Source organism: Oncorhynchus kisutch, linkage group LG14 (genome assembly GCF_002021735.2).
Source record: "Oncorhynchus kisutch isolate 150728-3 linkage group LG14, Okis_V2, whole genome shotgun sequence".
Lineage (NCBI taxonomy): Eukaryota > Metazoa > Chordata > Actinopteri > Salmoniformes > Salmonidae > Oncorhynchus > Oncorhynchus kisutch.
In genome coordinates this window covers 34,933,617-34,950,689 of record NC_034187.2, presented here as the reverse complement: position 1 = coordinate 34,950,689, position 17,073 = coordinate 34,933,617, and the positions used below count along the sequence as shown (strand labels likewise).

Below are 17,073 nucleotides of genomic sequence, written 5' to 3'. Positions count from 1 at the left end.
TGGCCGGTAGGGATGTCCTTGTCTCATCGCGCACCAGCGACTCCTGTGGCGGGCTGGGCGCAGTGCGCGCTAACACAAGGTTGCCAGGTGCACAGTGTTTCCTCCGACACATTGGTGCGGCTGGCTTCCGGGTTGGATGCGTGCTGTGTTAAGAAGCAGTGCGGCTTGGTTGGGTTGTGTATCGGAGGACGCATGACTTTCAACCTTGGTCTCTCCCGAGCCCGTAAGGGAGTTGTAGCGATGAGACAAGATAGTAGCTCCTAAAAATATATATTTTTATTTTTTTTAAGTACTGCAATCTAGAGACATCCTTACATTTCGTGCACCAGCTGTTGTTTACAAATATGCACAGACCGCCGCCCCTCATTTTACCGGAGTGTGCTGTTCTATCTAGCCGGTGCAGCGTATATCCCGCTAGCCGAATATCAATGTCGCCATTCAGACACGATTCCGTGAAACATAAGATGTTACAGTTTTTTATGTCCCGTTGGTAGTATATTCGTGATTGTACCTCATCTAATTTAATGTCCAATGATTGCACTTTGGTAAGTAATATTGACGGTGATGGCAGTTTTCCCACTCGCATTCTGTGGATCCTTACGAGGCACTCCGCTCTGTGTCCTGTGTACTTGCGTCGAATCCTCACCCACTCCTCCAATGGTATGACATGATATCCTCCTATTAGCTAGCTAGCTAACATTATGCTGTTTTTAGCTTGCTACATAAATAGATATGCTAGCCTATTAGCCACATTATGACTGACTTGTGATCATTGCCCTGGCTAGTTTGATTGTATTGACATTTTTGTCCAGAATATTCTGTAAATGAAATTGAAACAGTGTAACCTGAATGCAGGCAGCAAACAATGTACCAGGCCATCTGTGATTTACAACCTGATAGCAATATTTTTGGGATTACCAAGAAATATGCCCCCGAATTTTATTAATCATTCATTAATCAAACTTTTACAGATGCACAATTGAGAGCATCCTGTTGGGCTGAATCACCGCCTGGTATGGCAACTGCACCGCCCTCAACCGCAAGACTCTCCAGAGGGTAGTGCAGTCTGCACAACACATTACCGGGTGTAAACTATCTGCCCTCCAGGACACCTACAGCCTATGCCTATCATTAGTCACTTTCAATAAGGCCACTTTAATAATGTTTACATATCCTTCATTACGCATCTCATATATATATAATGCTCTATACCATCTACTGCATCTTGCCTATGCCACACAGCTATCGCTCACCCATATATTTATATGTACAGTGGGGAGAACAAGTATTTGATACACTGCCGATTTTGGAGGCTTTCCTACTTAGAAAGCATGTAGAGGTCTGTAATTGTCACGTTCTGACCATAGTTCTTGTGTGTTTTCCTTGTTTTAGTGTTGGTCAGGATGTGAGCTGGGTGGGCATTCTATGTTGTGTGTCTAGATTGTCTATTTCTATGTTTGGCCTGATATGGTTCTCAATCAGAGGCAGGTGTTAGTCATTGTCTGTGATTGGGAACCATATTTAGGTAGCCTGTTTTGTGTTGGGTTTTGTGGGTGGTTGTTTCCTGTCTTTGTGTTTTCTGCACCAAATAGGGCTGTTTCGTTTTTCACGTTTATTGGTTTTGTATCCTGTTCATGTTTGAGTTACCTTATTAAATTACCATGAACTATAACCACGCTGCGTTTTGGTCCGCCTCTCCTTCCCAGGAAGAAAGCCGTTACAGTAATTTTTATCATAGGTACACTTCAACTGCGAGAGACGGAATCTAAAACAAAAATCCAGAAAATCACATTGTATGATTTTTAAGTATTTAATTTGCATTTGGAAAAGGTCTGTAAAAACACCAGGCAATTGTTCAGCACAGTGCTTTAACACATGTATTTTGTCTGGGCCTTGGCCTGTGTGCATTACATCACCTGAAAAATGTCAAAACATTTTGCTTTCCTGCACACCTGGTTTACGTCCCTTCATCACTCTACGTGTATATTATCCTCTGTTCCCCCCCATGTCTGTGTGTGTAATTGTTCGTTACGTTTATTGTGTGACGCGTAAGGCTGTTTTTTTCCGGGTATTCTTTTGAACCCGTGGTATTGTATTGTTGTACATGATTTTGTGTGACAAGTGCGCTATTCGCTTTTGCCTTTGGCTGGAGTGTTGTGATGCTGTTGCTCCGACTGATTTGCTTCTGCCAATTTTGTAATTTTTTACATTTTTTATTTTTTTATTTCAGCTTTATTTAACCAGGTAGGCTAGTTGAGAACAAGTTCTCATTTACAACTGCGACCTGGCCAAGATAAAGCATAGCAGTGGGAACAGACAGCTACACAGAGTTACACATGGAGTAAACAATAAACAAGTCAATAACACAGTAGAAAAAAAAGAAAAAAGGAGTCTATATACATTGTGTGCAAAAGGCATGAGGAGGTAGGCGAATAATTACAATTTTGGTAGATTAACACTGGAGTGATAAATGATCAGATGGTCATGTGCAAGTAGAGATACTGGTGTGCAAAAGAGCAGAAAAGTAAATAAATAGAAACAGTATGGGGATGAGGTAGGTAAATTGGGTGGGCTATTTACCGGTGGACTATGTACAGCTGCAGTAATCGGTTAGCTGCTCACATTGCAGATGTTTAAAGTTGGTGAGGGAAATAAAAGTCTCCAACTTCAACGATTTTTGCAATTCATTCCAGTCACAGGCAGCAGAGAACTGGAAGGAAAGGCGGCCAAATGAGGTGTTGGCTTTAGGGATGATCAGTGAGATACACCTGCTGGAGCGTGTGCTACGGGTGGGTGTTGCCATCGTGACCAGTGTACTGAGATAAGGCGGAGCTTTACCTAGCCTAGACTTGTAGATGACCTGGAGCCAGTGGGTCTGGCGACAAATATGTAGCGAGGGCCAGCCGACTGGAGCATACAGGTCGCAGTGGTGGGTGGTATAAGGTGCTTTAGTAACAAAGCGGATGGCACTGTGATAAACTGCATCCAGTTTGCTGAGTAGAGTGTTGGAAGCCATTTTGTAGATGACATCGCCAAAGTCGAGGATCGGTAGGATAGTCAGTTTTACTAGGGTAAGTTTGGCTGCGTGAGTGAAGGAGGCTTTGTTGCAAAATAGAAAGCCGATTCTAGATTTGATTTTGGATTGGAGATGTTTGATATGAGTCTGGAAGGAGAGTTTACAGTCTAGCCAGACACCTAGGTACTTATAGATGTCCACATATTCTAGGTCGGAACCATCCAGGGTGGTGATGCTTGTCGGGCATGCGGGTGCAGGCACCGAAAGGTTGAAAAGCATGCATTTGGTTTTACTAGCGTTTCAGAGCAGTTGGAGGCCACGGAAGGAGTGTTGTATGGCATTGAAGCTCGTTTGGAGTTTAGATAGCATAGTGTCCAAGGAAGGGTCAGAAGTATACAGAATGGTGTCGTCTGCGTAGAGGTGGATCAGGGAATCGCCCGCAGCAAGAGCAACATCATTGATATATACAGAGAAAAGAGTCGGCCCGAGAATTGAACCCTGTGGCACCCCCATAGAGACTGCCAGAGGACCGGACAACATGCTCTCCGATTGACACACTGAACTCTGTCTGCAAAGTAGTTGGTGAACCAGGCAAGGCAGTCATTAGAAAAACTGAGGCTATTGAGTCTGCCGATAAGAATATGGTGATTGACAGAGTCGAAAGCATTGGCCAGGTCGATGAAGACGGCTGCACAGTACTGTCTTTTATCGATGGCTGTTGTGATATCGTTTAGTACCTTGAGCTCGGCTGAGGTGCACCCGTGACCGGCTCGGAAACCAGATTGCACAGCGGAGAAGGTACGGTGGGATTCGAGATGGTCAGTGATCTGTTTGTTGACTTGGCTTTCGAAGACCTTAGATAGGCAGGGCAGGATGGATATAGGTCTGTAACAGTTTGGGTCCAGGGTGTCTCCCCCTTTGAAGAGGGGGATGACCGCAGCAGCTTTCCAGTCCTTGGGGATCTCAGACGATATGAAAGAGAGTTTGAACCTACGTGGAGAGCTTGAAAATTCAAGCTACTTGGGTGCTGCCATAGAATTCCTTTAGAAGTGCCCATCCATGAAGGCTCAAGGTCATTGGACACAATATCACATTATATCTACTGTAGCTTTGATTGGACAGATCATGTCAACATCATACTTTCAGAATCTTAGCTAGCAAGCTAGCAGTCATCATTATGAATCAAGCCGACAATCTACTGGCAAATCCTTTTCAATCCTTGTCATATGAAGATAAATTATGAAGATAATTTATAGAGAAAACATATCAGTGCTTATCGGCCGTTGCACATAAACATTACACAACAAGTTGGAAATCTTATATTCAACAATGAGTGTTTTGGAAGGAATTAGCGGCTGACTGCAAGCAAGCATTAGAGTGGGTGTGTGGGTGTGTGGTCCAAGTCTGGGTTTAAGGGTCTCTTTTCCAAGCTTAAATGGGTAAACATTCAACATTGGCCATCCTGTCAATCCAGCATGATTTCTGCCGCATTCAAAACAACTGGAAACTCGGAACTGGGAAATCTCAGACTTCAGTGAGTTCAAGACAACTGGGAACTCTGTAAAAAATGAGCTCCAACTGGGAAAATACGTTTTGAATGGTTATCCAACTCGGAATTCCAAGTTGGGAATTTGGGCCTCTTTCTTGAGCTCTGACCTGAAGATCACTGACGTCATGATTCAAAGTAATTTTTTTCAGAGTTGCCAATTGTCTTGAAAGCACCATAAATCCAGAGAATCCCAGACTTTGACCACAAAGTTTGATGACAAAACTTGCCCATGACTTCCTGTTCAAGTGAGCACAGCACAACAAGGTGAGTCCAAAAATGTATTGTATGCTGCTGCATAAATTATGTAATATACCAGGGAGATATGTATACTATAGCTAAGAGAGTAATTCTAAGTGTATGTTGTGTAGTAAGCTGTTAGTAGCCCATGTGCCTCACCCTAATAATTTGGTCCCTATTCCCCTCATAACGTGGCCTAACGTTCTGACTTGGTGGTGCACATATAGCCTGTTTTAGAGAAATGTCATCAAATATTGTAAGAGCTTTCATTGTCTGCTATTATACCCCCTTTATTTATCCTACGTTTCTGACTTGGTGTACAGAGATAATACTGTAGGAACGGCCCATGTTCTGAATTCTGTCGCTGTACATTTCAAAAGTGCTGAACAAATAGTGATATAGACTACATCCGTCCTAGCTCGCTCATTAATGTCTTCATCAAAATTATAGATTGCCTCTATTCCGCTCGTCGTCCCTTTATGCCATGGTTTGTACATCTCAATTGTCACGATTAAACACATTTGTTCAAGAAAGTCAGCCATATCAGCTATGTTTTTTTAAAGGCAGTAAATGAGGCTAAATGAACTGTTTTGCTGCCAGACAAGGCTCTGCTGATAGCCAGGTGTAGCAATGGTAAGGGGTTGGGAATGCTGTTGGGACTATGGTTGCCCTAACAGTTTGTGAGCATTTGTGAACATTTTATTGCAATACAGAGTGGGAAATTGACTGTGCGTTTGGACAATTAATAGACACTGCAAAGTCTACAAAGAGAGTGCACAATTTTTCTGGTTATGAGGTTGGGAGATAGCGAACCTATCTAGCTAGCTAGATAAAGTCAAATTAATGAAATTGCTAGGTGGATAGTATTGCAGAGAAACAACAAAACATTTTGGTTTTATTTTTTGATTAAGAAGGAATCAATAGGCTACATAACTTAATCAAATGAATTTACAACATACCTCCTGCGAGTCCTTGCCTGGTAATCGTTGCCTGGTCCAGTCAGTGTGCCCACTCCGCAAAATACCACTGACAGATCTTTTCTATAAATAATTACGATAGAATGTGGGCTAAAAATGAAGTTTAGTGATTAATTTAACATCTGAAAAATAATACAAAATTGACAAATCTGAGGGGGCACATACCCTTGTGCCCCATATGGGCATGATGCCACTGTCCACGCTAGCCACTGGGAGGATGCTCTTGTGCATCCTCTGCTGAAGTAGGTAATTAATGGGAGGAGGACACTCATTTGTTCACCTACAATCATTGACACTATCCTAGACCCCTCAACTACTTAGTGGTTTACGAGTTACGGAGGAGAGGAGGACGGAGGAGTCAAGGAGAGAATGGCATAGCTGCGGGAAGATGTTTTGAGTAGGGCGTGCTGACTGAAAAAAAATCACCTAGATAATAAAGTTACTACTTTTCCAATATTTCTCTATTTTCTTTCTCTGCATTGTTGGGAATGGCCCGTAAGTTAGCATTTCACTGTTAGCTTACACTTGTTGTTTACGAAGCATGTGATGAATAAAATTGGATTTGATTTCAACTCCATCTCCACCGCAGCACCAGCACCCCTACTTCCTGTGGCTATGGACGATGGGCTTTAGACCAATAGAGAATCTCCCAATGCCAACCATAAGAACACAGTGATAGACATTTTAAATGCTACTGCTCTTTCACCATTTCAGCTACAAACATTAAAACAACTTCAACATTTTCAAAACTTTATAAATGACAACTATTTACATTTTCATGAATTACCATAAATAACCCACCAACAGTAATATTATAGGCCTAACTCTAGAACCATTCAAGCTAGAGACACCCAACCAACTTTCACCTGTTCCAGCTATCCTTTCTATCAACCATATTACTTCAAGACAAGCTAGCAAGCACACATATTTTCTTTAGGATATGTAATTTTCGAGTATTCAGTTGACCTTAGTCACCGCAGGTGAATTATAGCTTCCATGTAAGACCAATAGGTCTACTACTACCGACGGGGAATGGACATATGAACCGAATTGCGTTGTGGTTAAAAGCTTATATTTACCGCATGAGGTCGCTATAAGAGCTGCTTATCTGTAAAACTTTTCTTTGCCATTTACCAGGCAAAATATCCCCATAAATATATTTTGAACAACATAAACTAGACTAACTGTATAATTATTATTGTTCGAAAAATGTCCCCATCGTGCTCATGGAATCAACCTTCTCTGAAGAGGAAGGTAGAGAGAATAATTGTCTCAAACTCTTCAAATTGTAAACCAGTGAATTCATATCAAAAGACAATGATTATAAACACAAAGGCTATTTGTATTGCTGACAGTCACACCCCAAAAACGTATAAGAAGAGGTCTCAGAGGTGTCGTTTCTGGGATGTTTCTGATAAACTGTAGGTTTCCATTTGATTGGAAGGCTGAACAGGTGGTTTGGGAGATGAGCAGTGTTGCCCAACGTCACAATCGGTGGTGGTATAAATTCCCCCGGGTTTGTCCTCCAGTCATTTATCTTGAGAAAAGCCTGAGGTAGGATAGCTACATTACGCGCAATTGTTGTTGTTAAGAAACCGATAACAAGATGACTAAAATGTTGATGGCTTACATTGGATTTCTTCTCCTTGCCATGCATTTTTCATCACAGGTAGACCTTTTCTTCTAATTTACTTTTTTACCATGTTTTGTTTCAGATTAACCCAGATTTTAATTAGACTACCCATTCTGGAGAGCAAATGTATTTCAACAGGACCGGTTCAACTTTCATTGTGGCTTATTAATCAGGCATTTGTTACCATAAATGTATGATTTTCGACATTGACAATCGAATGATGGCGTGTATAATTGACCTCAGATGTTTTCAGTCAGTATGATTGACAACATGTTGGCAAAATCTAGTGTGCCAGCGCTATGTGGAACGGTGACGCCTCTTCAGATAGGTTACTGAGTCGTTGATCTAAAGTTACCACGTCATGCGTAGGCTGGCTAATTGTAATTTAAGCGCGACGGTATTTTTAAAAATCCTACCCTGCGCAATTAAAATGCAGGACGTTGCCCATTATCCTATAGGCTATGGAAACCGTTGTCCACAAGGTGATGGCACTTACAACATGTCTTAATTAAGGTGCACATTGTTGGGCTATATTTCCATAGAGCTATTGTGTTTTTACTGCCTAGGCTACTCCGTGTGCCTAGCTGAACGTTTACCCTTTGAAAAATTAGTCGTACGAAAGTGAAGTCTTATGATAATTGTCCCGATTCGTCAAATGTTTCAGGTTTACCTGTTTCACATGTGACAAGCCCCTCTGCTCTCCCGTTTTAGGTCCACGCGCAAAACACTACCACACAGTCCCCTGCCATGAATGCTACGACCAGAGCTGGCGGTGCGAGTTCCAACATGACCAAGATGCCCGATGTCACCAAGAACAACATTCCCAAAGGAGCCAGTGCATCCTTGCAGTCCAGCTCGGTTGCGCTCATCATACCCATCATGGTGGGGGGATCACTACAGGGGTGCTTCTAGAGGGATGTTGCGCAGTGAATCGACACCGGCAAGACTTGAACATCAGCGGCCGAGATGGGGCAAACTTTTTTTACTAAGAGCACATTTTGTATATACTTTTCAGAAAGGCAGTCATGTGCGCTCCTAACCGAAGAGATTCGGTGGAGTTCCGTGCTGGACGAGAACTCATTTCTACTTCACTGATGGGAGTTGTTATTTGCCCTCACACCTTCAAACCAGTAGGCCTTCACACCTCGCACACTGGCCCCATGCCCATAGGCCGAACTGTACGGTCCTCTCCATGGAGGCAGTCCATGATGAGTATGTACTGTACGGAACTCTGCTCTTTGAACCGTTTGGTCCCGCTGTTCCTGTGTAGACACCAGGGGGTAGTTTAGTAATTTGTTAAGAAGTTAACATATGTAAAGAAATGTTGGTTGAGGCACTTTGAAAATAAGGTATAAATGAATGTGGCACAGGCTTGATGTACACTTGTGATTTATTTCTAGAATATGGCATTGTATGGGTTAGCATGTGAGATTTAATTGTATAAATCATGATGTGATATGCTTAGATTTGTTTTTAAGGCCAGGTTCAATTAACCTTTAAAATGTAGGATACTTGTGACAATATTCTTGTAAAATAAAAATATTTTAACATGATGTTTCTTCTCCTGTCTCTAAATTCTAAAGCTTGACCTGACAAGTAATTTGCTCTGTTCCACTTGTGTCCAGCCCCTTTATTGATCACATGGCTAAACCCAGGGATTTCCTTAACGTAGACTAGGTGTGATGTGCCACAAATTAAATTCTTATTTTAGAATGGGGTATAGGAATGTTCACCTTCGGCCAGTTGTAGCATTTATGCTATGTCAACTAGGACCTTTCTTGCATTCCTTGTGGCCAAAACAGTTCAGTTTCCTGACAGTTGACTCACTTGCAGGCTGCTTTAATTAGATTTACTTTACCCTAGCTACATTGACCTGTGACCAGTCCATTTACTAACTAGCCTACAAAGATGTTCAGGGGAAGGCTGGCAATAAAGTATATATTTGAACTAACACTAGTTTCTGGACACTGGGTCTGGTTGGTTGGCTCTCAGCCAAAGGGATGCAAAACTTTTTAGACTGACACCTTACACACAGGCAGATGTGGTGGATTGAGATGCATTCAATGCAACAACATCTTAAACTGAGTTTGGGAATTTAATACTAATTGACCTCAATGGGTTTGAAACAATGCTGTAGATTGGTCATGTTCAATTAGTTTTTTGGGCTTGTATGTTTGGCATTAATGTGTCAGTTTGTAAAAAAACATTTTAAATAAGCTGCATACAGACGTCTCTTTTGCTTTCTTAAGGCAGATCCAAAACGCAGGTGTTTAAGCCTAGCTCAGTGCTTTTGTGGTGGGGTAGCCAGCGGAAATATGTAGTGCGTGTCGGTAATGTTCTCTAGTTGCACCATGATTATCCCTGTTCTGTCACTTGTGGGGAGGAGAGACCTTGAAAATTAAAGCACCTTTGGTGCTGCCATAGTTACATTAGAAGTGTCCATCCGAGAAGGCTCAAGGTCATTGGCCACGGATAACGTGATTTTACATAATTTTATCTACAGTAGCTTTGATTGGAATGTCAACATACTTTCAACATCTGATCTAGCAGTCATGAATCAAGTCGACAATCTACTGGCAAATCCTTTCTAATCCTTGTCAAATTAAGAGAAATGATAGTGCATCGGTGCTCATTGGACATAAATATTACACAATTTAGGCAGCCACAATTGGTGGCTGACAATACTTTTTTGCCCCACTGTACTTCCTTCCTAGTAAAACGATACGAGGGGAAAAAGTCAGTCAAATCAAATCAAAGTTTATTTGTCACGTGCCCCAAAAACAACAGGTGTAGTAGACCTTACAGTGAAATGCTTACTTACAGTTTCTAACCAATAGTGCATTTTGTAAGTAAAAAAAGGTATTAGGTGAACAATAGATTAGTAAAGAAATAAAAACATCAGTAAAAAAAGACAGTGGAAAATAACAGTAGTGAGGCTATAGGCTATACACAGTAGCGAGGCTATAGGCTATATATAGTAGCGAGGCTATATACAGGCACTGGTTAGTCAGGCTAATTGAGGTAGTATGTACATGTAGGTATGGTTAAAGTGACTATTCATATGATAAAAAGAGGGGGTGGTGGGACACGGGACACAATGCAGATAGTCCAGGTAGCCAATGTGTGGGAGCACTGGTTAGTCGGGCTAATTGAGGTAGTATGTACATTAATGTATAGTTAAAGTGACTATGCATATATAATAGACAGAGAGTAGCAGCAGCATAAAAGAGGGGTCGGGGGACACACACAATGCAAATAGTCCGGGTAGCCATTTGATTACCTGTTCAGGAGTCTTATGGCTTGGGGGTAAAAACTGTTGAGAAGCCTTTTGGTCCAGACTTAGTGCTCTGGTACCGCTTGCCATGCGGCAGTAGGAATTTCTCTCTATGACTGGGGTGGCTGGGGTCTTTGACCATTTTTAGGGCATTCCTCTGACACCGCCTGGTGTAGAGGTCCTGGATGGCAGGCAGCTTAGCCCCAGTGATGTACTGGGCCGTACGCCCTACCCTCTGTGGTGCCTTGTGGTCGGAGGCCGAGCATTTGCAGTACCAGGCAATGATGATCTCGATGTTGCAGCTGTAGACCCTTTTGAGGATCTGAGGGCCCATGCCAAATCTTTATAGTTTCCTCAGGGGGAATAGGTTTTGCCGTGCCCTCTTCACGACTGTCTTGGTGTGTTTGGATCATTCTAGTTTGTTGGTGATGTGGACACCAAGGAACTTGGAGCTCTCAACCTGCTCCACCACAGCCCCGTCGATGAGAATGAGGGCGTGCTCGGTTCTCCTTTTGCTGTTGAACGCTGAGCTGGAGTCAATGAATAGCATTCTCACATAGGTGTTCCTTTTGTCCAGGTGGGAAAGGACAGTGTGGAATGCAATAGAGATTGCACCATCTGTGGATCTGTTTGGGCGGTATGCAAATTGGAGTGGGTCTAGGGTTCCTGGGATAATGGTGTTGATGTGAGCCATTAACAGCCTTTCAAAGCACTTCATGGCTACGGACGTGAGTGCTACGGGTCTGTAGTCATTAGAGCAAGTTGCTTTCGTGTTCTTGGGCACTGGGACTATGGTGGTCTGCTTGAAACATGTTGGTATTACAGACTCAATCAGGGGCATGTTGAAAATGTCCGTGAAGACACCTGTCAGTTGGTCAGCACATGCCCGGAGCACACGTCCTGGTAATCAAATCAAATCAAATTTATTTATATAGCCCTTCGTACATCAGCTGATATCTCAAAGTGCTGTACAGAAACCCAGCCTAAAACCCCAAACAGCAAGCAATGCAGGTGCAGAAGCACGGTGGCTAGGAAAAACTCCCTAGAAAGGCCAAAACCTAGGAAGAAACCTAGAGAGGAACCAGGCTATGTGGGGTGGCCAGTCCTCTTCTGGCTGTGCCGGGTGGAGATTATAACAGTATGTATAATGGCCAAGATGTTCAAATGTTCATAAATGACCAGCATGGTCGAATAATAATAAGGCAGAACAGTTGAAACTGGAGCAGCAGCACAGTCAGGTGGAAGTTGAAACTGGAACAGCAGCATGGCCAGGTGGACTGGGGACAGCAAGGAGTCATCATGTCAGGTAGTCCTGGGGCATGGTCCTAGGGCTCAGGTCAGTTGAAACTGGAACAGCAGCATGGCCAGGTGGACTGGGGACAGCAAGGATTCATCATGTCAGGTAGTCCTGGGGCATGGTCCTAGGGCTCAGGTCCTTCCGAGAGAGAGAAAGAAAGAGAGAAGGAGAGAATTAGAGAACGCACACTTAGATTCACACAGGACACCGAATAGGACAGGAGAAGTACTCCAGATATAACAAACTGACCCCAGCCCCCCGACACATAAACTACTGCAACATAAATACTGGAGGCTGAGACAGGAGGGGTCAGGAGACACTGTGGCCCCATCCGAGGACACCCCCGGACAGGGCCAAACAGGAAGGATATACGCTATACGTAATCCGTAATCCGTAATCCGTCTGGCCCAGCAGCCTTGGTAATGTTGACCTGTTCAAAGGTCTTACTCACGTCGGCCATGGAGAGCGTGATCACACAGTCGTCCGGAACAGCTGATGCTCTCATGCATGCCTCAGTGTTGCTTGCCTCGAAACGAGCATAGAATTGATTTAGCTCATCTGGTAGGCTCGTGTCACTGGGCAGCTTGTGGCTGTGCTTCCCTTTATAGTCTATAATAGTTTGCAAGCCCTGTCACATAAGACGAGCGTCGGAGCCGGTGTAGTACAATTCAATCTTAGCCCTGTATTGATGCTTTGCCTGTTTGATGGTTCGTCGGTGGGCATAGCAGGATTTCTCATAAGCTTCCGGGTTAGAGTCCCGCACCTTGAAAGCGGCAGCTCTAGCCTTTAGCTCAGTGCGAATGTTGCCTATCATCCATGGCTTCGGGTTGGGGTATGTACGTACAGTCACTGTGGTGATGACGTCCTCAATGTACTTATTGATAAACCCAGTGACTGATGTGGTGTACTCCTCAATGCCATCGGAAAAATCCCAGAACATGTTCCAGTCTGTGATAGCAAAACAGTCCTGTAGTTTAACATCAGCTTCATCTGACCAATTTCTTTATAGACCGAGTCACTGGTGCTTCCTGCTTTAATGTTTGCTTGCAAGCAGGAATCAGGAGGATATAATTGTGGTCATATTACCAAATGGAGGGGCGAGGGAGAGCTTTGTATGTGTCTCTGTGTGTGGAGTACTGGTGATCTAGATTTTTTTTCTCTCTGGTTGCACATTTAACATTTTGATAGAAATTAGGCAGAACTGATTTAAGTTTCCCTGCATTAAAGTCTCCGGCCACTAGGGGCGATGCCTCTGGGTGAGCGGTTTCCTGTTTGCTTATTTCCTTATACAGCTGACTGAGTGCGGTCTTAGTGCCAGCATCCGTCTACGGTGGTAAATAAACAGCCAAGAAAAGTATAGATGAAAACTCTCTTGGCAAATAGTGTGGTCTGCAGTTTATCATAAGGTACTGTAGGCCTCCCGGGTGGCACAGGGGTTAAGAGCGCTGTACTGCAGCGCCAGCTGTGCCACCAGAGACTCTGGGTTCGCGCTCAGGCTCTGTCGTAACCGGCCGCGACCGGGAGGTCTGTGGGGCGACGCACAATTGGCTTAGCGTCGTCCGGGTTAGGGAGGGGTTGGCCGGTAGGGATGTCCTTGTCTCATCACGCACCAGCGACTCCTGTGGCGGGCCGGGCGCAGTGCGCGCTAACACAAGGTTGCCAGGTACACGGTGTTTCCTCCGACACATTGGTGTGGCTGGTTTCCGGGTTGGATGGATGTTAAGAAGCAGTGCGGCTTGGTTGGGTTGTGTCTCGGAGGACGCATGACTTTCAACCTTCGTCTCTCCCGAGCCCGTAAGGGAGTTGTAGCGATGAGACAAGATAGTAGCTCCTAAAAAAACAATTGGATACCACGAAATTGGGAAAAAAAAGTACTGTACTTTAGGCAATCTAGAGGCATCCTTGCATTTCGTGCACCAGCTGTTGTTTACAAATATGCACAGACCGCCGCCCCTCATTTTACCGGAGTGTGCTGTTCTATCTAGCCGGTGCAGCGTATATCCCGCTAGCCGAATATCAATGTCGTCAATCAGACACGATTCCGTGAAACATAAGATGTTACAGTTTTTTTGTCCCGTTGGTAGTATATTCGTGATTGTACCTCATCTAATTTAATGTCCAATGATTGCACCTTGGTGAGTAATATTGACGTGATGGCAGCTTTCCCACTCGCATTCTGCGGATCCTTACTAGGCACTCCGCTCTGTGTCCTGTGTACTTGCGTCGGATCCTCACCCACTCCTCCAATGGTATGACATGATATCCTCCTATTAGCTAGCTAGCTAACATTATGCTGTTTTTAGCTTGCTACATAAATAGATATGCTAGCCTATTAGCCACATTATGACTAATATATATTCAATATTCTGTAATTGAAACTGAAACATTGTAACCTGAATGGAGGCAGCAAACAATGTACCAGGCCATCTGTGATTTACAACCTGATAGCAATATTTTTGGGATTACCAAGAAACGTGCCCCCGAATTATATGAATCATTCATTAATCAAACTTTTACAGATGCACAATCGAGAGCATCCTGTTGGGCTGAATCACCGCCTGGTATGGCAACTGCACCGCCCTCAACCGCAAGGCTCTCCAGAGGGTAGTGCAGTCTGCACAACACATTACCGGGTGTAAACTATCTGCCCTCCAGGACACCTACAGCCCCGATGTCAAAGGCCTAAAAGATCATCAAGGACAACAACCACCCGAGACACTGCCTGTTCACCCCGCTATCATCCAGAAGGCGAGGTCAGTATAGGTGCATCAAAGCTGGGACCGAGAGACTGAAAAACTGTTTCTATCTCAAGGCCTTCAGACTGTTAAACAGCCACCATTAACATAGAGAGACTGCTGTCAACATACAGACTCAAATCTCTGGCCACTAACAAATGGACTAAATAAAGGTATCACTAGTCACCTTTAATAACGCCACTTTAATAATGTTTTCATATCGTACATTACTCATTTCATATGTTTAAACTGTTCTATACCATCGACTGTATCTTGCCTATGCCTATCATTATTCAGGCCACTTTAATAATGTTTACATATCCTACATTACTCATTTCATATGTATATACTGTTCTATACCATTGACTGCATGTTGCCTATGCCTATCATTAGTCACTTTCAATAAGGCCACTTTAATAATGTTTACATATCCTTCATTACGCATCTCATATATATATAATGCTCTATACCATCTACTGCATCTTGCCTATGCCACACAGCTATCGCTCACCCATATATTTATATGTACAGTGGGGAGAACAAGTGTTTGATACACTGCCGATTTTTGCAGGTTTTCCTACTTACAAAGCATGTAGAGGTCTGTAATTGACACGTTCTGACCATAGTTCTTGTGTGCAAGGAGGAATGGACATGGGATGATGTGTTGGACGGCAAGGGTTGCTACACTTGGGAGGAGATCCTGGCGGGAAAGGATCGCCTCCCATGGGAACAGGTGGAGGCATCTAGGAGAGCAGAGGCAGCCGGAGAGAGGAGCCTGCGATACGAGGGAACTCGGCTGGCAAGGAAGCCCGAGAGTCTGCCACAAAAATTTATTGGGGGGCACACAGGGAGTATGGCGGAGCCAGGTAGGAGACCTGCGCCAACTTCCTGTGCTTACCGGAGGGCGAGAGAGACCGGGCAGGCACCGTGTTAGGCTGTGGAGCGCACGGCGTCCCCAGTGCGGGTGCATAGCCCGGTGCGGTACATACCAGCTCCTCGTATCGGCCGGGCTAGAGTGGGCATCGAGCCAGGTGCCATGAAGCCGGCTCTACGCATCTGGTCTCCAGTGCAGGCGTCTCCTTGGGCCGGCATACATGGCACCTGCCTTACGCATGGTGTCCCAGGTTCGCCTGCACAGCCCAGTGCGGGCTATTCCACCTCGCCGCACTGGCAGGGCGACCGGGTGCATTCAACCAGGTAAGGTTGGGCAGGCTCGGTGCTCAAGATCTCCAGTGCGCCTGCACGGTCCGGTCTAACCAGTTCCACCTCCACGCATCAGCCTTCCGGTGGCAGCTCCCCGCACTCGCCCTGAAGTGCGTGTCCTCGGCCCAGTACCACCAGTGCCGGCACCACGCACCAGGCCTACAGTGTGCCTCACCTGTCCATTGCTGCCAGAGCCTTCCTCCTCTCCAGCGCTAGCAGAGTCTCCAGCCTGTCCAGAGCTGCTAGAGTCTCCCGCCTGTCCAGAGCTGCTAGAGTCTCCCGCCTGTCCAGAGCTGCTAGAGTCTCCCGCCTGTCCAGAGCTGCTAGAGTCTCCCGCCTGTCCAGAGCTGCTAGAGTCTCCCGTCTGTCCAGAGCCGCTAGAGTCTCACGTCTGTCCAGAGCCGCTAGAGTCTCCCGTCTGTCCAGAGCCGCTAGAATCTCCTGTCTGTCCAGAGCCGCTAGAGTCTCCCGTCTGTCATGAGCCACCAGAGCCGCCAGTCAGCTTGGAGCCGCCAGAGCCGCCAGTCAGCCAGGATCCTCCAGAGCCACCAGTCAGCCAGGATCCTCCAGAGCTGCCAGTCACCCAGGATCCTCCAGAGCCGCCAGTCAGCCAGGATCCTCCAGAGCCGCCAGTCAGCCAGGATCCGCCAGAGCCGCCAGTCAGCCAGGATCCGCCAGATCCGCCAGTCAGCCAGCCAGTCAGTTTTATTTAAGACGACTGTACAACCATTAAGATTAATTGTCAGATTCAACAGAAGATCTCTTTGTTGCTTGGGACCTAGAACAAGCAACTCTGTTTTGTCCGAGTTTAAAAGTAGAAAGTTTGCAGCCATCCACTTCCTTATGTCTGAAACACATGCTTCCAGCGAGGGCAATTTTGGGGCTTCACCATGTTTCATTGAAATGTACAGCTGTGTGTCATCCGCATAGCAGTGAAAGTTAACATTATGTTTTCGAATGACATCCCCAAGAGGTAAAATATGTAGTGAAAACAGTAGTGGTCCTAAAACGGAACCTTGAGGAACACCGAAATGTACAGTCTATCACAGTGCTGTTTTGTCACCAAAGCCCCATATACTACCCACCACTGCGACCTGTATGCTCTCGTTGGCTGGCCCTTGCTACATATTCGTTGCCAAACCCACTGGCTCC

At 45.0% G+C, this 17,073-nt stretch overlaps 1 long non-coding RNA gene across 1 annotated transcript; it reads left to right on the top strand.

The window, feature by feature from the left end:
- Nucleotides 1-7,185: 7,185 nt before the first annotated feature.
- Nucleotides 7,186-8,876, top strand: LOC109903915 (uncharacterized). Its single transcript, XR_002257091.2, has 2 exons — nucleotides 7,186-7,448; nucleotides 8,124-8,876. It is a non-coding gene; the product is annotated as an uncharacterized LOC109903915 (long non-coding RNA).
- Nucleotides 8,877-17,073: the final 8,197 nt, after the last annotated feature.